Here is a 25,832-nt window from a genome sequence, read left to right on the forward strand (position 1 = left end):
CCATGGCATCTACAGGCACTCCCTTAGTGAGAAAAGACGTATCCTGAGGGGTAGAAATAAATTTATTGGGCCTCCTAGGGACAGCCTCCATGGAGTCCGGAGACTCCCACGCCCTTCGTGAGACCAGCTCCATAAGCTCATTGAAGGGCAGAGACACCCAAGAGGTGGAGGGTTGAGACCCAAAAGCTTTTAGGAGGACCGATTCATATTGAGTAGGGTTGGTGAGCTTTCAGCCACCCCTCTGCTTAAGGATTTCCAATATATCTGCAAATGAGATATCTTCAAAGGGGGACTGTGGGGACCCTTCTGATTCATCTAAGTTGGTGTCAGATGTGAGATACTCCTGTGGGGAGTTTAGATGCCTCCTCTTGCAAATTTTCTTCCTGGGAACCTCATCAGCAGGAACTTCTGGTGAGGTCTTGGAAGAGCAATGGCCACCCAGTGGGGCTTCCTGAGGCTCAGGGTCTCTATGCTTCAAAGGGATCTGTGAGGCAGAAGTGGACACAGGCAGTTGTGGATGTCCTGGGGGATATTACTCTCCTCATGGCCTCAAAGGCACCCCTGCTCCGATGAGAAGGAACTGCTGGATCCAAAGAAACAATTGATCCCCTCAGCACCAGAACAGTGGGCTCTGATCCAGAGGTAGGGGCTGAACTCAACCAAGCAGAGGCCCCGAGAGGCAAAGTTGGAACTGACAGGTCAGTCCGACTATCCTCCCTAGACCCGACTGGCGAGTGTCGGCTCCTAGACTCCTCAATGGGCGCTGAGGAAGTCTGAGTAAACAGAACCAAAGGCACCGGAGCAGGGGTAGGCTCCGAAGGCTCCACAATCATGAGGTCCAACTCCTCCAGCTCCAAAGGACCGGTATGGCTTCAAGGAGGAAATGAAGCAGATGGAATAACAGTTTTCAGTTCCGAAACCACTTCGGTCGGAGCCAATAAAAATTTAGCAAACGCCGGTGCCTGTAGCAGCTTCTGCACCACACGATCCACATCCAAATCAGATAGGCTTATCAAGGACTGAGATGAATGTATGGAGGGTGGTACCGATGAGGCTAGGTGAGTTTAGTAATTTGGAGACCAGTTCCAGGACTGGGGAACGTAAGTAGCCCTTACAAAAACAAATGGGCTGTATATCAATAAAAGTGAGATAACTATAACTATATAAACACACTGTCACACAATATCTAGTGTCTATAAAAGCTTATGAAACTCTACAAAGCTATATAAACTATCCTAAAATGTTTTTATAAAGGCACACCAAAGAAGGGAAAGGGAATAATAAAGGCCTATAAAAAAATGAAGGCCAAAGGGAGTACAAGAAAATGTCAGAAAAGGCTAACAGTCTAACAAGTTATTTGTATTTTAAAGTTTTAAAGTTATAATTATCAATATATAAGGATAAAGAGAGAAAATAGTAATTCTTGAGAAAAATATGTAATGCTGGCCCGAGCTGTGCTAGGAAACTTCCGATCTGTTGCAGCGGCAAACTTGATCTGTGGTAACTCAAGGTGCATTATGGGATAGGGACTTGGCCTCAAGCTGTCTGAAGACCTTGAGCTTTGTAGTAGGCTGACTCGGAGCCGAGGATTGGCTCTGAACCCATCTGTAAGAATGAACGGCGGGATAGAACAACCTCACATCAATAATTGCCTGTAAAACAGAAATGTAAGATATGTATTGGTAAAATACTAACTTGCTTATATGTGTCTGAAAAGCACAGGTATACCTCTGCATAAGTACTGTAACAAATAGTTTTCAATATATTCAGACAGAAAGAATTAACTTAGTTACTACTGACATTAAATTGCACGTATTACATTACTGCAAGCAAGAGTGTCACAGATTTCAGTACACAAGTGAAGAAAAAAGTCTATAAGCACGTTACTGAAAGACAGTTAAAATTGAAGGGATAGGTTGCATTCAGTGAATTACTGCAAGCAAGACTGATATAAACACAGTACTTAGGGCCTACCACTGATTTTATACATTGTAATTATTTATGATGGTTAATATTAATGCAGCATTTCAAAGAAAATAACTGATCATTATGTTTGTGTAGTACATTGCTAAAAACTACAAGAAAAACCTAGCCAAGCTAGAGTTTTCACTGTATAATACCTTAAACCTCCTGTAATAGAGGCCCTTGGGATATACACAAATGACCACTTAAGGACATCAAGTGTTTCAGCTATATGGCTTCTGAATGTCCATGACTTTTTACTTTTTCTTTTTAAGTCTTTGTGGATACATTACTTGATATCAAACACTGTCCTGACAAGTAAGCATTAGCACTTCCCCCAACATTTCATCCCAAAAGTGTATATAAACACTCCCCATCATCCCAAAGTACATACAGTATATTTATTTATTACTTATTGACATTTGTTAACAGGGTAGTGTCCGACTGGGCTAACAGCCCGTTTTCAGCGGAAACCCAGGGAGAAAAGCTCCACAAACTAATGATAATATTAATAATACAAAGCTCCAATACGTAGCAATAATAATACAGTGCAATCATTAAGATCAAACCTTTGCAACAATTGTGGTATGAAGTTAACAATGGTAAGCTAAGAAATGTAGCGTGTATAATGTGTTGATGTGCATATAACAGAGAAAAGTTGAATGGTGAGGACACCAAAACAAAATTCAGGAGACATGGCTAATTACAGAGATTATTGATCATTGCAGTACCTGAAAAAGCCTACCAGTGCTAGTGCCAAAAGTAAAAAAAAAAAACCTCATTAAAGGAGTGAAAGGAAGAAGAGCTGGGTAGTGGGACGAGCAGGTGGGGAGGTAGTAGGGGGGAGGGAGATTAACCGGGAGCAGTACAAGGGTAGATCCTGCTGGTTTTGAGATGTTCTTTTGTTTTTGTTTTAAAGGTAGAATAGTTGGGACATACTTGAATGTGTTTGGGGAGAGCATTCCAAGCCTTGGCAATTTTATTTGAAAAGAGGAAATCACCATGGTACTTGTTAGACTGGGTTATGTTTAGCTGTACTCTGTCTGAAGACCTAAGAGTCCTGGTATTAACATGTGTTTGGACCAGGGAGAACGGAGCAGGGCAGTGACTGGGATTGTGTATATGGGGGCTTTGGAACTTATTTAAAGACATGCTAGAAGGTGTAGTTGTATGGAGGATTCATCCAGTTGTGGCTTCACTGCAGCATGTAGAAGACATGGTTTCCCAGCTGCTGTTGACCACTGCACCACTAACGGTCCCTACCCTCTCAATATCTGGGTTTTCCACTGCCCCAGCATCTGGCAGTGAAAATATTTTAGGCTCTTTGGGCTGGGACTCCTGCAGGTGCTTTAGCCTTTCTTCCTTTATCCTTTCACCTACATTCTCATACCTATTTCCCAACCACACTACCCTCCCATATAAAAAAATTTGAAAAAATAGGGGGTCTATCCCTCCAACAAAGCATGGTATCCCTCATCTCCCATATCCTCTAGCACAACCCTCACAATGTTTTCTCTTCTCTGTTCCCCTCTTTGTTGTATCTTCCCTTTTTCAAACTTTCTTATTTCCCCCTTTCTATTCTTTGATGAAACTATCATGGTATCCACATAAGGATATCAAATATAAAATGTATCAAATCCTTTTATGTTTTAAATAACAGTAATAAAAGCTGCACAGTCTGCAGCATTCCTCAGGTCTTTTAAATGTAACTGCGCATAGCCACTTCTGTCTCAAATGTCCGAATATACTCAACACACTACAAAGTAATACAAGGCTTATGCTTTTCCTGTAGTCCTTCACATCAGTTTAACCCTTAACTTTAGATACTTTATGTTTTTGATGTAAGTGGGTAAGATCTTCAAAACACCTTCACTTTTCCTTATTCCTCTTGCAAATTTGCTGCACTCAGCTAATTTACATATAAGTGTAGTAGCACTTCTCACTCATAACTGCTATGCACTTGCGAAATAATGAATATTACCTTTGTTGTCAATGTAAGCTACTTCAGAGTAATGTTACTTTTAAAATATGCATTACACTAGGCTAACTCACACTAGATTAAGTGTTTTGGAAAGTTGGCGTAATGGTTAAGGTGCTTACCTTAGAAACACAAGATGCAGGGCTTAATTCCCACATGGGGTAATTGGCTGGGCTCAAAATGTCCTATCAGGGCAGCTAGCCTAGTACTAATTTATGAATGTGTTTGTTTGTTTATACTTGGCATTTGCTAAATGGGCATGCAGGTTTGTCTGCGGATAAGGGCAGGGGTAAATACCCCTTTTCTCTACCTATCTATTTCCATGTATGTCTCTTGCTGTCATCTACATGAGCCTTTTGTGTAATAAATGAAAAATCTGGTAATGCTTGTTTTGGAAATATGTTTAGTGATGAGTAGGTAGCCATGACTCATGAACTTAGCTCCATACCTAATAGTACCAGATATTTTATTTATTTCACTCCATTCACTCCACACCATAATATATTCCATTTAAGTGTGATATATATATATATATATATATATATATATATATATATATAGGTTTACCTTCAAAATGTTGAATGTCATAATGTCTAATGTTCATTTGGTTGAAAAATAACATCTAAACCCAAAACATTGAATGATCAAAATGTCTAAAATCATTTAATGGAAAAAGCAATGAGATCACCTCTACTATTTTGCAGGGGGCTATGCCCCCCTGCACCTCCCATGTGGGGGGCTATGCCCCCAACACACCGCCTACTTAAATATACCAACTCTGCTATCGCACTACAGTGCAGAAATGGGCAAATTCAATAAGTACGACATTGTGAGTTTAGACTAAATTTATTTCAACATTTTGATCATTCAGTATAGTGTGCTGCGGTAGCATTGTCGCCTCACAGTAAGATGCTGTCCGGTTCGATTCTCAGCTAGAGCATCCTCTGCGTGGAGACATGCGTGAATGGGCATACCTTCGTTGAAGGTTGTGCGTTAGGGCTGGCAACTCGGCACGTAAAAATCTATCTGCCAATCATTAGCGGACCGGAGTTCCGCTGTGGTGACCTCTAACCGGGAAAAGCCGAAAGACACAAGTATAGTGCATTCACCCAATTCATTTTCAGCCACTTAGAATTCAACATTTTGAAGGTAAACCATATATATATATATATATATATATATATATATATATATATATATATATATATATATATATATTTATATATATTCCCAGTCATTTCAGTGGCTGTGATTCTGAACTTTTGGTGTACAGCTGTATTAGTGTTTTCTGGTTTTCTAAATGTGATGGATACATTACTATCGGCTCTTCTTAAAACAACTAGTCACATGCTTAATCTTACTCTTTTTACAGCTAAAATTTTTTATTATTGTGCGATTTTCCTATTGTATGTTGTAAACTATGTGGAGCTTTACTCCCTGGGACTTTCCTGGATACCAATTATAAATAAATAACAAACAAGTAAATAAATGTCAAGTTACGTTAGAACAAGTTCTAGTTTCAGTCTTCTTCAGTAGTGTTATATAGGGCACTAATGTTTTTTTTTTTTTCCTGAGGTAATTTGTCTGAATATTTGACATTGTTATTTTATATTTATTGGTATTCTTGGTGTTGTACAATATTTTTATCTATGTTTTATAACAGTAGTTTGATTTTAATGTGCCGATTATCTATATCTATATATATATATATATATATATATATATATATATATATATATATACATAAAACACAACACACACACATAGAAGTAACGTTTCAGGAAGCAACCACCATACTCTAATCAAAAAGGGGATGTTATTTAAACAAATGCAAAATCAGGTAGACTTCAATAGAATAGGACTTGAAAAAGCAACAAAAGTGGAATATAAAATGCTTTACTCAGTAGAACAACTTGTGTTATAAAAACAGTGTTTTGGTTTAACAGCTGCTTCCGCAACAACTAAACAAAAAGACGCTATCCTGAAATAGCTGACAGTCCCTCTATAAACAGAACTCAGAGAACAGTCATTTACAAAACCAAACATAGTGATTCATTTTAAAGGAAAACTCCACCCTAGAACTCAAAAAACATATTTTTCATTGTATCTTTATTTTTGAGCTATTTTAATGACTCAAAGTCAATCCAAGTGCTTCTTTTACAATTTTAATTTGTTTCTCTCAAAATGGCGGATGATGGGGTCTGCCTTGGTAACGTGATCTTATTTTCTTGCTTTCCTTCCTTCTTCCCAGAATACATTTCAAGTCCTCTTTACATGACTCATGCCAGACATAAGGAAGTGGTGCTGTTTTCTCATGCCATTAAAATATAATGGCAGGACTGTGAAGCACTGTCATCTAAACACACCTTCTGTAAAACAGCTGCTTCTCTGTTTACCTGACTGAGCCTCATTTATCTGTCTGCCAGAGCTTGTTCTGTGCTATAAATAGCTGTTAGCTACTTGCAGCAAAAGAAAGCAGATAAAAAAAACAGTTTTTTGTAAGAGGAGTCTTTTGTAGTCCTAACAAACTTGGTAAACCCTCCCCCATACTCTCATGCTGAGGTGTGAAAACTCTCACTGCAGTAAATAATCCTTGCTGTACATTTACAAGTGACAAGTTGTAGGACTCTAAACATAGTCTGTTTGCTACTTCCCAATGCCTTCAGTGGGAGGATTTTTCTCTCTCATGAATGCAGATGTAAAATGTGTTTTACTAGTTCCTCAATTATTTCTTTCATGTTCCCCCTTCTTTTTTTCTATTTCATATTTATTTATACTTTGGTAACCAGGAAAGTTTTTTGTCTTTTCGGCTTTTCCTGTTTAGGGGTCACCACAGCGGAACTCTGGCCCGCTAATGATTGTCAGTCAATTTTTTTTATGGTGCCGAGTTGCCAGCCTGACGTCCAACCTTCAGCGAAGGCATGCCCATTCACGCATATCTTTCGGAGGTGATTCGACCGCGGGGAGGACATGCAGACTCCACACAGAAGGCACTCCAGTCGAGAATCGAACAGGAGAACCTCTTGCTGTGAGGTAACAATGCCACCGCTGTACCACCAACAACAACAACCAGGAAAGTGAACTGGTCTCAGGACCCTTTTCAGCAACAACATAAGCTACAATGGCAAAGATAATAACAATTATTAAATGCACTTATCAATACAAATAAAAAAATACTGACGGAAAGACATTGAGCAAGACTGCATGTGGAGCACATAGCCAATGTGTGACAGTGACCAAGTAAATCATTGAACAACATTTACTAGAATGTACACATTAAAAATGCTTAACTATACTATGTTGTTTATTATAAATAATGAATTGCATGCAGACATATTATGCACACACGCACACACACACACACACACACACACACACACACACACACACACACACACACACACACACACACACACACACACATATATATAGTGTATGCGTTTCTGTATATGTGTATGTATATAAATTACATGTACAAAAGCGAGCGCGTGTGTGTGTGTGTGTGTGTGTGTGTGTGTGTGTGTGCGCATGTGCATTTAAATACAGTTAAGTACTTCTGTTTTCCTTTTCTTAGTTTTCTTAATGCAAGAGCACATAGTAAATGTATCTTAAAGTAAATTCAGCTGTATATTATGGTTGTTCTCTTGACAATGCAAGGACTGACTCAAAGTCAGTGGGAATCTCTTACAATGGATCTGCATGTACCAGATATGCACCCCCCCCCCCCCGATGGAAGGATGTCACACAAAGCATAAAAGACATTTTTTATGAACAGTATCAGTGCACCTAATTGATAGGGTTGCCACCTGACTCTCTCTCTGCAGTTCTGGCCTGTGTGTGTGTGTGTGTGTGTGTGGGGGATTTATACTTTACAAGAAAAAATATTTACTGACTTTTCTCTTAATGTCATAGATATCTTTGCTACTACTCTTAAGTAATCTTAACACAAACTGTTATAAATAACATTCAAAGCTTAGAATTTCAATGCTGTGCTGCTGCTTATGTAAATTTGTCAGGAGAGTTGACAATTGCCTTTAAACCCCTGACTGATCTAATTGCTTTGTTTTGCTATGAAAGGGGAGTGTTAAGTTCATAGGTTCATAGGTTCATAGGTTCATACTAGGCTATCTGCCCAAGGGCATTTATAAGCCTAGCCCATAGTTATGTGGCTTTCGCCACCCCTTTAGTTTGAATAAAAACTATGCCTATCATTTTTCTGTGCCTCTGTCAAGCAGTGACACTGAAGTAATCCCTGGGGTATATCTGCGATCTCCCATCCATTGGTCAAGATTCCTCTTGAACAAGGCCAGCGAGGTGCTCTGCCTCACATGTACCGGGATTTTGTTCCACAGCATAGGGAGTCTCTGGGTGGTGAATCTGTCCCTCCAGCACATTCTATTTATAACCGTGTCAAGGTTTAAGTCTCCCGCCCTTGTGGTTCTGAGGGATCTAGATTTTTGAGGTGAAGCATATTCATCAAATCTGGGTTTGACATGGCCTTATATGTCAGGCACAGGTCACCTCTGAGCAAGCGGTATGAGACTGAATAGAGCTGGAGTTCTTTCAGTCGGGCAGCATAAGACATATTTTTGAGACCCTTTATCCTTTTGGTGAGGAACTTTTGGGGCCTTTCAAGCTGCATCAGGTGTCTGGTCAGATACATTCGAGCGGGGCATTGTACTCAATCATAGGTCTAATGAGTGATGAGTACAGGGGACGATGACCTCCCTTGATCTAGATGTGAATCCCTTCATGATCAGGTGGGCGATATAGAAGGTTTTCCTAACTACTTTAGCAACATGAGTGTCAACCGAAAGGCTACTGTCAACTTGGGTCCCCAGTTCCCTGATGACTTTTCTGTGCTCAGTGGATTGCCACCTATATGGTAGCTAGGGTAACCTTGTTTTTCCCGAAGGGTATGACTATGCAATTTTTGGCGTTTAACTTCAGGCCATGGCTCTGGCACCAGTTATCCGTTTCTGTGAGGCCCATCTGGAGGATATCTGTGTCAGATGTGTTTTCGACTATGGCGCCCAGTTTGCAGTCATCTGCAAACTTTGTCAGCCATAACCCTCCTGTGTTTGCTTGTACTTCAGAAAAGTAGATGCCGAACAAGAGTGGACCCAGGACTGAGCCCTGTGGGACACCACTTGTGACAGGCTTTGAGTCTGACATGGCTCCAGCAACTCTGACCCTGTGGGTTCTGTCACTTAGCCAGTTTGCAACCCATCTTGTGATGTATGGGTTTACATTCAAGCTGATGAGTTTTTCGATGATACCTGAGTGGGGTATTGTGTCGAAGGCCTTTGCCAGGTCGAGGTAGGCTGTATGGACTGCCTTTCCCTCATCAATGGCCTTGGTGACTGTCTCGAAAAAGTCAACCAAGTTTAAGAGGCAGGATCTGCCTTTGACAAAGCCAAACTGGGTTGGATCCAAAGTCTGCAAGTTCCTATGTCTTTATTTATGAGTTCCATTATGATCCTCTCCATGGCTTTGCAGATAAGGCTTGTCAAGCTAATGGGGCAGTAATTTCCAGGGTCTGTGGAGGCACCGCCCTTATGAAGTGGGACCACAGTGCGTCGCCACTCCTTGAGTGCGTATCCTGAGGTGAGGCTAAGATTAAACAGCTGTCCTAACTGTGGGTTTAATTCCTCGTTGAGTTCATGAAGCACAACAGCCGGGGACACCATCCGGTCCCATGGATGCTGTGTTTTTTGCCTTAGTGAGGGCAGTTCTCACCTGGGCATTGGAGATGTTTGGGGGGGCTACAATCCTCTGGAATAGATATCTCTCCTTTTGTGGGGGAGGGGGGGAGAAGTTTGCACTGAACCTGTCAGCCAGTATGTTAGCAATGTGTGTAGGTTCAGTAATTTTCACATCATTTTGAACTAATTCTGAGCATATCTGGGAGTTTCCTCCTAGGTTTCTAACATAGCTAAAGAAGGCCTTATGATTGTCTTTAGAGTCCTTGGCAATTTTTCTCTCATTCTCCTCCCCTCTGCAATAAAAACAGTGGAAACAATTCCACAGCTTTCTGTCTTTATTTATATCAGCTGCAGTGTTCCTGACATTAGCAGGATTAATTACTCATCTAAAATTGACAGCAGTACCTAACAGGGTAAACTACAGATTTAACTGTGTCTATGATATGTCATGCAGGTGGAGTCACATTTCTCTGCAAAGTATGTGAGAAGTTGAGTTTAAAAAAAAGTAGGTGGGCTTTCCCTTCCTTTGACTCCAATGCAAGGAAATAAAAGTTTTAACAAGCACAAGCAGGTTTCTGGTACATACACAATGCTGGAACCATATTATAGGGAGAAAAGAAACCTAACGATTGAGTTAAACTTTATGAGAGGGTGAGGACTTGCACTAGTGAACAGAAGCAATTTCTTTATAGCAGTTTCATTAATTGGTGCTTTCTGGACAAACAATTAAAGCCAGGGGCATTACATGAATAAATTCAAAGTCTCTGACACAAAATAAATAGTTTCTCAAGTAATACCTTCCAGATGAATAAACTGAATGACTCTAGCTCAAAACTCCTTTGCAATAAAAGCAATTCTGTATCCCAAACACTAGGACTTCCACCAGCAAAAGGAAATGTTCAAATCTGGATTTCTATTCTTGAGCCAGCCTCTCCAGCCTTAATGCATTTCACATTCACCGAAAAAAGAAACAAAATTCCAGGTTCCTCTAGAGTCTAGACCAATAAATATTGACTTCTCCCATACTGTTAGCTTACCAACTTTTAAAGGCACCAGTGTTGGGATACCTTTCATTACCTGGGACTTTACGTAATTCCCTTAAAGGGCAAATGTCTCTAATCCCTACTTCTATGTGTTTCCCATTGATCAAGCTTGTTATTTTCATTGTAGTAGTCCATATAACGTACCACTGCTACGTAATTTGGGTTGGAGCCATCATGCTACAGTACTATATCTATATCTATATGTATAACTATATTGCTATCTATATCTGTATCTATATCATCTATACACACACACACACACACACACACACAGACACACACACACACACACACACACACACACACACACACACACACACACACACACACACACACACACACACACACACACACACACACACACACACACACACACACACACACACACACACACACACACAGACACACAGACACACACACACACACACACACACACACACACACACACACACACATACACACACACACACACACACACACACACACACACACACACACACACACACACATACACACACACACACACACACAGACACACACACACACACACACACACACACACACACACACACACACACACACACACACACACACACACACACACACACACACACACACACACACACACACAGACACACACACACACACACACACACACACACAGACACACACACACACAGACACACACACACACACACACACACAGGTTTCATAGGATTTATCTCTGTGTGCATTTTGCTTGTGCTGCAATGATGGTGATATTTGATGGTGGTATAGTTGGTCAAATTATGTAACAGTCAAACTTCACTTAGATCAACTGCTACATTATTCAGGGGGGTTTCTTCTTTCCACGAGGCTGTCCTTCTACGCACACGTCTGAGCAGAGTCAGTTTTAGACTACATGAGATTGAAGGCAGGGATCAGTACTAAGCTTGTGTCAAACTCAACTTATAAAGCCTAGGGTATGGAGGCTGCCAGGCTCCAAAGAAGCTCTGAAGGTCTAGTTGTTCTATGATGTATTTTATTCCTTTGTTTTTTTTTGAACGATAATGATCTGCTAATATTTGCTCACTGTTTTTGTTTTGTTTTTTTTTTACTGCTATAATACCCATGAGTTGGTGTTGATAACGGGTGACTTTAATGCACACATCAGGAGAGACAGAACAGTATATGGGGACTGCCTGGGGCCACATGGGAGGGACAACAGGAATGAAGAAGGAAAGCACATTCTAGACTTCTGTCTGGCAAATAGCTTGATAGTAGCTGACTCATGATTCGGAAAGAGAAACAGTCACTAGATCACATACAAGAGTGGCCAACATGCAACTCAGGTAGACTTTCTGCTAGGTAGGAAAAGACACTGGGGTGGGGTAGAATTGTTGATTACAAAGTCATTCCCAGTGAAATAGCCAGCCCACAGCATAAACCACTGGTTGCCACAATCAGCTGCAAGCAGTGGTTAGTGAAGGTTCATAGGTCAACAGAGACCGGGCTGAAGACCTGGAAGTTGAATGAGGTGAAAGCACAACAATTCAAGAAATTACTCAGGGCTCTAGCACCCCAAGAAGAGGAGGCAATAAGTGGAGTTGTAGAAGAATGGCAGCACCTCAAAACAACATGTGAGGATTGCAGAAAAGATATGTGGCTGAGCCGGGTATGTAAATAAGGTGCATAAGGAAAGCTAGTAGTGGAATGCAAAAGTCCAGGAAGTCATCAGAAGAAATAAGGAGAGCATTAAAAAGTGGGAGATAGAAAAGACAGACCAGGCCAGGAAGGAATATGGGTTGCCTAACAAAGAAGCTAAGAAAGGAGCTGCAATAACAAAGAAGAGGGCAATGGAGGTACTCTACAAGCTTTTAGAAAGTGACTCAGTAGGTGGCACAAATAAACTATATCAGATTGCAAGGAAAAGACAGAAAGATAAAGAAGATAGTCAGATACCCTTCATTAAGGGATGCCAGCATAAACCTGCTCACCAGTCCATAGGACATCAAAGGCAGGTGAAAGGAGTACTTCCATCAGCTTCTAAATGAAGAAAACCTCACAGAAGCTGTACCACCCCAGACACAGCCTACAGTGAGAGAAGAAGAGGAGCCCACCCTAGAAGAAGTAAGAACAGCACTAAGGAAAATAAAGTCAGGGAAAGCAGCAGGCTCAGATGAGGTCACAGCAAATATGATAATCATGCTGGGTGAGGTAGGGGGAGAAATGACTCCTGAGGGTACTCATAGTAGTGTGGAGAAAAAGGCATATCCCAGATGACTATTTTATTTTATTTTACTTTACATTTGTTGACCGGGATAGTCCAACTGGATGCATGTCCATTTTCAGCGGAGGCCCAGGGAGAAAAGCTCCAAGGTAAACAAAAACATTAAAAACATGTTACAAGTATAATTTTGACAAAGAGTACATAAGCAAACAATAATAAACATGTTCCACAGGTTAGAGTTAAACCCTGGTGAAAGCCAGGGGTAAATAAAAAGTAGCTGATTAATAGATTTTACACAATCTAGAAGAGAGTTAGCCAGGCTTTTTACAATGACATAGCCAGTTTAGTGCCAGACGTTGTTTGAGTCTAGTTTTAAATTGTCCTAGGGAGGAGAGTAAAGTAATGTCAGCTGGAAGTGAGTTCCAGGATCTGCCTACAGAATTTGCAAAGAGAGAGTCACCAGCTGCATTGTTAATTTTGCTTGTCTGAATTAGTAGTCTGCGGATATAAGCAGTCGTGGATTGTGATAGGGGGTGATAAGATTTTTAAGTGCAGGAGTATTATCCGGATTATAAAGGATTTTATAAGCCACAATCAGTTGACTAGAGAATAATCATACTCATGCCAGTCTGCAAGAACAAAGGGGACATCCACACTGTGGGCAGTAAAAAGGTATCCAACTCCTGTCACATTGTATGAAAGTTCTGGAGATTGTGATTGATTAATGGATACACACAGCAGAAGAAAGTAAAATGGGAGATGAGCAATTTGGATTCAGATCAAGATGCAGCACGTCACCCAATGTTTGCAGTGAGACAGATAGTTCAAAAGGCGATAAGAGATAAGGAAAGAGTCCAAGTGGGCATTCCTAGACCTGGAGAAAGCATATGACAAGGTCCCAAAAACTGATTTGGTAAGTACTGCAGTGGTTCAAAGTCCCAGAAACACTGATAGAATTAGTGCAGAAGGAACCAAAAGACTGAAGTACGAACAGTGTTTGGTCTCACAGATATATTCCAAGTGAGAGTGGGTGTACATCAGGGTTCAACTCTAAGCCCACTACTGTTCATACTGATGATGGACTACATTAGCAAACAGTTTGGAGAGTATGGATGGACAAAGTTGATGTATGTAGATGATATGACATTACAAGCAGATTCTGAGAGCAAGAACCTCAGCAAAGGCAGGAATGGAATGCAAAACTGAACGCACATGGGATGAAACTACAGTTAGATTTTATGTTAGTTATACGCAAGATATAACCAGTATAAGAGAGGTTTTAAACAAGAATTGGAATCTACTTTTACTTGATTCACAACTTAAAGACGTTGTTGGTGAGGAACCTTATATTAGATATAGGAACAAGTCTAACTTACATAGATTACTTTGTTACCCTCTCCTATCTACACAACCTGAGTGTTTGAACAATGTTGTGGGTACTGTTCCGTGTAATTGTTGTAATTTTTGCAAATTTGTAGATACCAGTTCCCAGTTTATTCACCCAGTTACTTCCTATTATTTCAGGTTTCAACTCAGTGCTAATTGCAATACATCACATGTCATTTATTTAGCTAAGTGCACTGCTTGTCAAGCATTTTACGTAGGCAAGACAGACAGACGCCTACGAGACAGAGTAAGGGAACACCCTTATCACATTCGTACACTGTCTCCACGCAGTGCACTTTCTAAACACATTATAGACAGTGACAATACACATTAATTTGTATTCTTAGTTATACAGATCAATGAACCCAGTGTTAGGGGAGGGGATATATGCAATTACACTGAAACACTGGAATTAAAATGGATTATCAGATTTAGAGCAGACCGGAGGCCAGGTCTGAATGACAAAATTCCGCTGAAACCTGTTCTTAAGAATAGGAGACTCACTGTCAGATAAACATACATATTTTAGAATGTTAATAAATGTTTTATATTTGCCTTTATATACAGATGTATATTTATATATATATATATATATATATATATATATATATATAGTTAATATATATAGTTTTCTGTATATATATTTTTTATAGACGTATTATTTTTGCATACTGAAAAGTTTTAATCAGGAACAGGAAGTGATGTCAGCCCTATTTCCTTATAAAATGTGACTTGATTTTATTCAGTGTTTGTTTCTTATGGTTTGACAAAGCCCTTACAGGGTGAAAGTGCTTACCAATAAAACAGCTTGGATTTTACTTGTCTTTGGCACGGATTCAGTCATTGTTTGAACTAGCATTTATTTATACTGCTTGAATAAGCCTCAGTGACTGCTGGATTTATGCTGATTTTTGTTGTCAGTCTTGGTTTGCTCCTGTGCTTCTCTTTTGGATCATTTATTTATTTTATTAGTAACAGGAGCATTTGGACCTTGATAACACTTACTCTTATAGTATATTTTATTTATTTTATTTGTTATCACAGTGACATGGCTGAACAGGTTGACATAGAACTGCCTTTTAACTTGGAAACTACATCGCAAACATCCAAGAGCCTGAATAGGTTTCTGCGATGCGTATGTGAGGAGAATAATCCGTTGATGATGTTTGAGGTGTCTGAGGTTTAGACCGAGGATGGGACATCACCGGAAGTGTTGAACAACCTTACAGATCGATTTGAACAACTTGAAGCTGATTTTTTAAAACTAAAATGTTTACAGACCCAAAGACACCACTTTGAAGTCTGTATTCAACCTAGGATTATTCCAAGAGGCCTACGTGTACTTAAGATGCCAACAACAGATTCTACCTATCCAGAGTTGTTGTACAAGTGGCAACAACTCACTCTGGAGGTCAGTATTAAGTACATCACTTTACTTAATGATTTCCTCTTTCCTGAAGAACTGTTATTGAGGGAGAAGATCAAGAACTCACAAAACTTTATTTCTACTAATTTTCCTGCAGTTACTGTAGATAGATTAACAGAGCGACTGTTAGGCAATGTTTTTTTGTATGAGAAGAAGCTACTTGAGCAAAAACGCTCTAAAATACTGAGGGACACAGTGGATTTTAAAAATGGCTAAGTCTTCTCTTGGCCAAGGACAGAATTTAACAGAAATGACAGTGTTAATTTTAATAGAAATAACAATGTTAATACTGCCAGTTACACCAATGTTAATTGCTCTTCTATTTTGTCTACAGAGAATAATGGAGGTGTAAGTGTTGTGAATTCTAGTTTAAATCGAAGGCTTAATCCCAATGTTCATTTACCTGAAACTGTGGATGTTACTTATGATGTGGATGTTAACCAGGGCACACAGGTAGTGGGTAGTGTGAATATAGGTAATGATTTACAAGAACACACTGACTGTACTAATGATATACTTGGTAATACACAACCAACTACTTCAGTACAGACTATACCCACCCTTCAACCCGATGCCACCTCACATTCACTCCCAGTTCCTTCGGTCAGAAGGAAGGAGCCCTCTTTGGTAGGTGTACATGGGTTTACCCCTTTCCCCATAGACGAACAACACAGAGGAGGGAGGAACAGATCTATGAGTCGGGGCAGGCAGAAAAGGAAAGCCTCAGGAGGAGAATTTATGGGGCAAACACTGAAGAAGATGTGGGATAAAGTCCCAAGACATTAGTTTGGAATCTTTCAGACAGGATGTTATCCGAGGATGAAATAGAGATTCTTAATAGGGGTCTATCTTTTATACCTTCAGTTAGGAGTCAAATCACAGACACTATTGTAGATGTGAGGTTGTTTAGTCGGAATGTCCAGCTTAAACTGGACTATGGTATTTCTTCTAAGGGCACACCACATAATAAGATTTTTAAATGACCTAGTACTTATGTACCAGTATTACATCCCCTACTGGATGCTTTTATGAAAATGGTAGAGGATGATTTGCACACCCTAGATCAAAATAACAGGAAGAAGTAGTGGTATGGGAATTTAACCCCCAGATTGAGAACAGTTATGAATAATCTAAGGGATGATAAAAACCTTATTATCAGACCAGCTGATAAAGGTGGACCCATAGAGGTGTTTAATGTTGTGTCTTTCGGCTTTTCCCGGTTAGGGGTCGCCACAGCGGAACTCCGGTCCGCTAATGATTGGCAGTAGATTTTTATGTGCCGACTTGCCAGGCCTGCTGCACAACCTTCAATGAAGGAACGCCCATTCACGCATGTCACCACACAGAAGACGCTCTAACTGAGAATCGAACGGGACGTCTTACTGTGAGGCGACACCTCTACCGCAGCACCCCCACCGCAGATCCATAGTGGTGTTTAATAGTGTTGATTATTTACAAAAAATGAATCTCATGTTAAGTGACAGTGATTTTTATGAAATAATTAGTTTGAATGAAGTCTGGAGTAAGGTGCGTAACATATCATATATGTTGCAAGATTTATTACTCAGTGAGGTTATAGATGAAGACCTGTTTAATTTCTTACATGTGATAGATCCCTTGATTCCAGTCATACAAGGCCTCCCCAAGGTACATAAAAATCCCCGAGACCCACCTATGAGACCAACAGTGGCAGGAAGAGGTTGGGCAATGAAGCCCTTATCCATCTACCTTGAGAAACACCTAAGACCCTTGGTGAATGAATCTACACATATTCTTAAAGACACAAAACATTTTTTACTGGACTTATACTCCAAGGTTGCAGATCTACCGCTAGATATGTATTATAAAATGGTTACCCTGGATGTACAGTCCCTTTTTACTATGATACCTAACACTGAAGGTGTTGAGAGTGTTATGAGATGTTTACAGAGTTGCGAAGCCTATAGTCCAGCTATGAAAGATTTATTTGGTGCCTTGTTGGAAATTGTCCTGGAAAATAACATCTTTCTTTTTAATGAGGTAGCCTATATTCAGAAGGATGGTGTGGCTATGGGCACTTCATGTGCCAATAGCTACGCCAATCTTGTCATGCTGGACTGGGAACGTAATAAGCTGTTTGTCCTAGATAGTTTCAAGAAACATGTTGTTTTCTATGCACGTTTTGTTGATGATCTTTTCCTCCTGTGGACTGGTACAGATAAAGCCCTGGATGACTTCTATAAAGAGATTAACAGTCTAACCATTTTTTTGAACTTTTCTATTGATAGTTCGATTAATTGCATTACTTTTTTGGATGTTTTTGTTGATAGACTGCCAAATGGGATGCTCAATACTGGAGTCTTTAGAAAAATGTGCTATAGGAATTCCTTATTACATCAGGAAAGTATGCACCCCAATTACATATATAAGAACTTGATAAGGGGACAGGCGATAAGAGCATCCAGGATGAATCCAAATTATGATAGCTTCTTACAAGAGTTGTCAAACTTAAACAACAGGCTTTTACAAAGAGCATATAGGCCAGACCTCCCACTTTGAAGGTGTTTTGGAGCTGAGGAATGGTATTGCTAGACCATATTTCTCACAGCCATATCCAGTAGAGAATGTCCCTGATATATGTCCTGAAGTTAGGAATCCACCAGTTAGATTTTATGTTAGTTATACGCAAGACATAAACAGTATAAGAGAGGTTTTAAACAAGAATTGGAATCTACTTTTACTTGATTCACAACTTAAAGACATTGTTGGTGAGGAGCCTTATTTTAGATATAGGAACAAGTCTAACTTACATAGATTACTTTGTTACCCTCTCCTATCTACACAACCTGAGTGTTTGAACAATATTGTGGGTACTGTTCCGTGTAATTGTTGTAATTTTTGCAAATTTGTAGATACCAGTTCCCAGTTTATTCACCCAGTTACTTCCTATTATTTCAGGTTTCAACTCAGTGCTAATTGCAATACATCACATGTCATTTATTTAGCTAAGTGCACTGCTTGTCAAGCATTTTACGTAGGCAAGACAGACAGACGCCTACGAGACAGAGTAAGGGAACACCCTTATCACATTCGTACACTGTCTCCACGCAGTGCACTTTCTAAACACATTATAGACAGTGATAATATACATTCGTTTGTATTCTTAGTTATAGAGATCAATGAACCCAGTGTTAGGGGAGGGGATATATGTAATTACACTGAAACACTGGAATTAAAATGGATTATCAGACTTAGAGCAGACCAGAGGCCAGGTCTGAATGACAAAATTCCGCTGAAACCTGTTCTTAAGAATAGGAGACTCACTGTGAGATAAACATACATATTTTAGAATGTTAATAAATGTTTTATATTTGCTTTTATATACAGATGTATAAATATATATATATATATATATATAAATATATATATATATAGTTTTCTGTATATATATTTTTTATAGACGTATTATTTTTGCATACTGAAAAGTTTTAATCAGGAACAGGAAGTGATGTCAGCCCTATTTCCTTATAAAATGTGACTTGATTTTATTCAGTGTTTGTTTCTTATGGTTTGACAAAGCCCTTACAGGGTGAAAATGCTTACCAATAAAACAGCTTGGATTTTACTTGTCTTTGGCACAGATTCAGTCATTGCTTGAACTAGCATTTACTTCTGCTGCTTGAATAAGCCTCAGTGACTGCTGGATTTATGCTGATTTTTGTTGCCAGCCTTGGTTTGCTCCTGTACTTCTCTTCAGGGTGTGATTTTGCCATTCCCCTTCCTACATTCTGTTTTCTTTTTCACTGCATTTTATTTATTCGTTAATGTTCAGACAAGTTAAGCTGTTAATCACAATTATTTTTTTAATATCGCATTACCTTGTTTTCTATGCATGTTTAATATACTTTTGACTGGACTCATGATGTAGTTTGAGTGCAGCTATGTTATTAGACCCCTTTAATCCTTTTTACCACTCGGGCAACAAACCCCTAGATACTTAATTTTGATACACCTAAGATAGACTAGCAATTTACATATTGGATAGCCTCTTTTAGTCCTACAAACTGATTGGTGGATATCCAGTTTTCTGTTAACTAAGATATCCCCCTCTCCCATTGGTGGATTCTCATTTTGAATTGACTATTACATTATGTAGACTGCCATTCATCTGGAACATTCAGTTTTCAGTAGGAAGAGCTGATCTGATGCAGCTACTGTGTGACGCAGTGTTATCTTTTATCAATTTTAATTATAAATGGAGTGTACTCATTTTCTCAAAGTTTTAAACTGAATAACTATCTGAAGAAGTCTGTTTTTACTATGAAAGTACCTGCAGATAATTAAAAGCAAGCAGCTGAAAATGAATAATAATACAAATGTGTTTTATTGCAATATATTCTTTTTGTTTTTATTCTCTCATTTCTCTGTATCTATATCTCTCTATCTATCTACACATCTAGAGATATAACACCAAAACAAGTCGAACCAACATCAAAATGTACAGTTCACTAAAACTCACCTTTAATAAGCACAAATGAGTCTGGAGACCATGAAGTTTCACCCCTGATGGCTTTTCAGTGCTTATCTAGTATAAAACAAATATAACAGAGTATTAATACTTCAGCCATGGGCATACACTAGAATATACATCAACTGAATTCACCAAACACTCAGAAATGGATCACATAATAATAAATACAAAGTATCAGAAAATCAGTAACTAAATTGTTGTAAAGGTATATAACAAAAAAAAACAAAACTATGAATAAGTAACTTAAAAAGCTTACAGTTCAGAAAGAAGAATAAACAAAACTTGCAGTAGTTCAGTTGCAACAAGTACTGAAAAAGTAACATTTAAATACTGTCCTTCCGTGGCCAAATATAAAGGTTCTGGTTTGTACCATTAATTCTATGGCTTAGGTGGTGTTATACCACCAACTTAATTAATATATATATATATATATATATATATATATATATATATATATATATATATATATGTGTGTGTGTGTGTGTGTGTGTGTGTGTGTGTGTGTGTGTGTGTGTGTGTAGTAAGTTCAAGGAAAACCAGCAGCACTAATTTATATCAAAATATAAATTTATTTTATATATCCAATCAGGAAATGAAATTAAAAACCTTAGCTTCTTAGTATAAAATTAAATAAAATGAAAATAAGAGTACTTCCTGGCATCTCACTGCCAGAGTTAAATAAAAACATACATTCCTTTGATTTGCTGTTCCACACAGACTCTTTACATAGTTCCCATAGGCCCTCCAGGAATTCTGTAGCTGCAGTATGTTCAGACTGTGCCTTGCCCTGGTCTTCATTCCAGCTCCTTGTCACATGTCCTCTGCTTGATGCAGTCCACGACTTAGCCCTGAATGGTCCAATGTACTCCTGGCCTCCAAAGTTGTTCCTTTCGGAGAATCCTCCACATGAGGAACTAACTTCCTAAAGACTTTCAGACTGGGAACTTTCTTTTCTAGTAAGGTACTTAGTTCTGACTTGTATGGAGAATTTTCCTGGTTAAGTGTTGTGAGTATATCACTTACATAAACTATTTAGTGTGTTACTAGGAAGAAATTACATTGATGGTGTGTGTAATCATAAAGTAGTAGTAAGTGAATGGGTCCAGAGTGTGAGTACTATTCACTTAATGAAAATGGACGGTGCTTATTGTATTTTCCCAAGATCCAGTGACAGTGAGGTAAGGAAACTGGTCATGTTTTCACACTGTTGTGTCCCATAGAAATTAGTACACTTAGAGATGCAGAGTATGGAGCTACAGACAGGGCATGCCCTCTGCAGAAACACTTATTTTTTTTATTTGCATGGTAATATGATGGTTGATAATTTGACAGAGTGTGATCACTATACTGAACCTCAATATCATTTTTCATCAATGATTATGTCTGGCCACAGACTGTCTGTAAAAAGTGATTAATATAGCGATGTGTGTGTGTGTGTGTGTGTGTGTGTGTGTGTGTGTGTGTGTGTGTGTGTGTGTGTGTGTGTGTGTGTGTGTGTTTATCTTTGTGTCTGTTTGCGTATCTGTGTGGTTTCATGTGTGTGTGTGTGTCTGCATGTGTGTGTGTATCTTTTTTGTCTCTTCGGATGTTTTGGTGATTGCAATGTAGTTTGGGTTTCTTGACACTGAAAGATATAGTGACTTTCTGATATCATGCTGGAAGGCCATCTAGCCTGTTGGCAAACTACAGTGTATCATTGTACTAGATGATGGCTTTGATTCTTAGTACAGCTATCTTTAGACAGGTAAACAAGAAAAATGCATCACACTTATCAATGATATATAAAATCAGTGTATACCAAGATTGTGAAGGAGGTATGGGCCTCCTCAAAATTGATTGCATGTATAGATATGGAGCCATAGGACTGCATTCATATCTGCTCACCTGACCAGATCCAAACATAGTGAAAGTTTTGAAACATGAAGAGAACAAATCTAACATGATTTCCTTGCTTAGTTTAGCAGAAGCATATCTGTGTCAAGCGGGAATAGAAACCAAACCAGAAATAAACAAAAATCAGGCAGCAACTGAATGTGCCAAAAAAGAAAAACAAAATAAAAAATATAAGGAGAAGGATCAGATGAGAGGTCAAAAAATGTGGAAAAGGCATAAATATAGTTGCAAGTACTGAAAACTCCTGGAACAACCTCATGTACAGTAAGATCTGACACAGGAATGGTTAAGCAGAGGTGAATTTAAACCAAAAGATGAAAGGTTAATATTAGTGGCACAGAATAGTGGAGTATGTACAAGTTGGTTTAAAAAGTCCATTGAACATGTGGGAGAAACAGAAAAATGCAGGTTTTGTAAAACAGAACTGAAAACAATTGCATATCCTGGTGCTGCATGTGATACACTACTGGCAGAGGGCCTGTATACTGAAAAGTATAAAAATGTGGCAAGACTTTTGCATTGAGGATTGTGCAAACATTACAATACTGAAGTAGCTGAGAAGCATTGGAAACATGACCCACAAAGCATTATAAAGAATGAAGTTTATATCACACTGGATCACCCATTACCAGCAGTTCAAAAAAACAGATGCCAGAAAAACAATTATAATAGTCCATGAAAAGAAGACAAATGTAGCATTGATTATTGAAATTGCTACACCCAGTGACTTGTGTACAGAGAGATACAAAGTCATAAAATACCAGGATTTGCAGGCAGAAATGAGGGCAATGTAGAAGAAAGATACCCAGGCAGTTCCAGTAGTAGTAGGAGCAGTGGGTCTTGTAAAACAACAATTTGCAAACATACTTAGATATGTTACCGATACATGTAACGTTGTATGGATTACAGATGGAGTCATTACTGTGCACATTGCGGGAGCTGTGAAGAGCACTTTTGGCTAACATCAAAGACTGCAACAATTCTAATTTCACAAACTTTAATCATACTTTGACTTAGAAATGGGTGCATTCCCGTCATGGTATTAGTAACCCAAAAGACTTGGAAAATTTAAACTGATGACTGGTTTACTAGTATATGTTCTGCATATCAGAGGAAGACTTGATATGCTGTAAAGTATGTTAGATTTTCCCTGTTTTTATAAATCATACTTGCCTTTCTCCTATGCATTTTTTGTGTACTTACCATATGCACTGTGTATTATGTCTATGAGTCCTATGCAGACCATCTGGTGTGTTGCAGGTAACACTGCATAGCTACTATCACCTGCATCCACACCATCACTGTATTCATATATTTTAGGCATCTTTTAACAACTTCCATTAGGAATTCCTTAGATTAAAATATTTTCTGACAGGATTTATCTATTCTAGTTGGATTTTTTGTATTGAAATTTGTTCCTTAGCTCATCTAGCTCTGTTATATAATACATCATCTTTAAATTCCTGCTATATAATTCACCGGTATCATCAAAAAATATTTATGATAAGCCATTCTAAGAATCAAACTCTGGATAACTCTATGGAGAAAGAACCACAACTGATAACTACATGTGAACCTACGAAGAAGTATTCAAGAACTCTCCCTGAAAACAGACAGACTAGATAATAAAATTGATTTGATAAAAAGACCGCAATAAATAAATAAATCTACTCAATAGCATGGTTAAGCAACAAAATAACAAATTATCAGTCATCAAAGAGACGTTAAATGACCTGGATGGAAGAGCTTCTGAGAAATAAAATCACACTGAATTACTTTTAAAACAAAATATATTGGGCTCGATTGCAAATGACTTGCTCTCAGAGCAAATAAACACTTACACTGACAGAAGGTTTAGAGCAGGTCTTTTGGAATCTAGTCTGTGTAGAAAGCTTGCTTGATTTGCTTCTAACTTCAGAATATCTGCCTAAATACTTCATCCATAAATCATCAGAGTCTACTTATTAGTTTCCCCTCAACTGTTTGGCAGTGCCCTGTATAGACACAGACACAGATATCTTGCTCCTGTAAAACCAGTTTTGAAATTTCACCAGTACCTAGTTGCACACAGGACAACTAGTTTCCAATGACAAGCACTGCCCCTAGAGTTGCAAACCAGATACTCCTGACATTACGTTTTTACTCCAACTGTATAATCAATAAAAAAGGGTCTGTTGCCATGGATATGAACTTTCCCACTATCTCTGTTACCAGCTCTTCTTAAACAAACTGATATGATATGTGAGAGATGTACTTACACAATGTCACTGGAGGCAAAACTCTCACATAAAAGTACTCCTAATGTCAGTATTGTCAGTATTACACACACTGCACCCATCACACACGATTCAAAGCAGAATTATAGACTGATATATACTGATGCACTTAAATGTAGCCTTCCTAAACCCCAAAGACCTCCTAGATGAAGTACACATGACAAATACCCTCAGCAGCACCAAATGCACTCTTTCAAAACACCCACATTAACACATAGAGCTACATCTCATGGAGCCTCTACTTCTAAGCCTGTAAAGCAAGACACTACACATTCCAACATTCTAGTCATTGGAGACTCCATCATGAGACACACTGATGTCCCTCTCACCAGGCTGAGTAAGGAGAAAGTCATAGTCAGTTACTTATCAGGATCCAAGATCCGCCACATTATGCATGCACTCAGGACATTGGACTGCAAGTAGCAGTATAACTCAGTCATAGTCCATGTGGGAGCAAATGACCTGAGAGGTGCCTCCCTAGACTATATCAAGAGAAACATCATGGAACTCTTGCAATGTGTATCTCACGCTGGTATGAGCCTAGCATTGAACAGCATTTTACCTTCTCCAAGGATGATGCCACGATATGAACAAAAGATGATTGAGTTTAATAATTGGCTTAGTTTCTGGTGTCATTTAAGGGGTGTACTATTTGTCAACATGGAAGAAGATGGTCAACAGAACATGCTGCTTTGCCAGGGATGGTCTGCACCTCTCTCCTCTAGGCATTTGAATATTAGCTAAAACATTGTCTTCCCCATAGTGTCTTTTTTAGGCAATGCCAAACTGAAAGTACTTCCGACATAGCAAATCAAAACCAAGGAAATCTAAAGGTATTACTGCTCAATGCTAGAAGTCTGAACAAAAGACTCCACTCCCTATAAGCTCTCTTTACCATAGACAATGCTGAAGTCTGTGCAGTCACTGAGGCATGGGTTAAAACCACAGAGAGCACACCAACAGTCCGAGGTCATAATGCCTTCCACACATTTAGATCTGTCACTACACAGACAAGAACTAAAGGTGGACGTGTTGCAGTTTGCATTTTAAATAAATATACCTCAGTGCTAGTCAAACAGGACTATGCACTTGAGCTTCTCCAAGTTCAAATCACCATAGGAAAAATCCAGTACCACTTCCTTGCAAGCTATGAGTCCCCCCTCTATAACCCACGAAACCCATACCATGTATATAAACTTATTGAAAACACTCACAATCCAACCCAATACCATATTCATGGGTGATTTTAATTACCCCACTGTTAACTGGGATTCATATACAACACCAAATGTACAGGCAGAGAGATTCCTGGATTTTTAAACACAATCACCCTGGATCAAATTTTAGTACAACAACCAGGGTGCAACCATACTGGATGCGGTCCTCACTAGTAATTCTCCTCTGAAGTAAAAAGAAAACCTGGGAACCCATATAACCCTGGAAT

The 25,832-nt window shown here is 38.9% G+C and overlaps 1 protein-coding gene across 1 annotated transcript in view; it reads right to left on the minus strand.

Moving 5' to 3' along the window:
• The window catches only part of LOC122808848, a 769,817-nt gene that overhangs the window by 22,375 nt on the left and 721,610 nt on the right, over window positions 1-25,832 (minus strand). The window contains exon 2 of the mRNA XM_044079953.1: window positions 20,208-20,273. The gene's annotated coding sequence lies outside the window, so the exon portion shown is untranslated. The remainder of the gene's footprint in view (window positions 1-20,207; window positions 20,274-25,832) is intronic.

This window comes from Protopterus annectens, chromosome 1.part1 (assembly GCF_019279795.1).
Source record: "Protopterus annectens isolate FY-2018-M chromosome 1.part1, PAN1.0, whole genome shotgun sequence".
NCBI classification, from domain to species: domain Eukaryota; kingdom Metazoa; phylum Chordata; order Ceratodontiformes; family Protopteridae; genus Protopterus; species Protopterus annectens.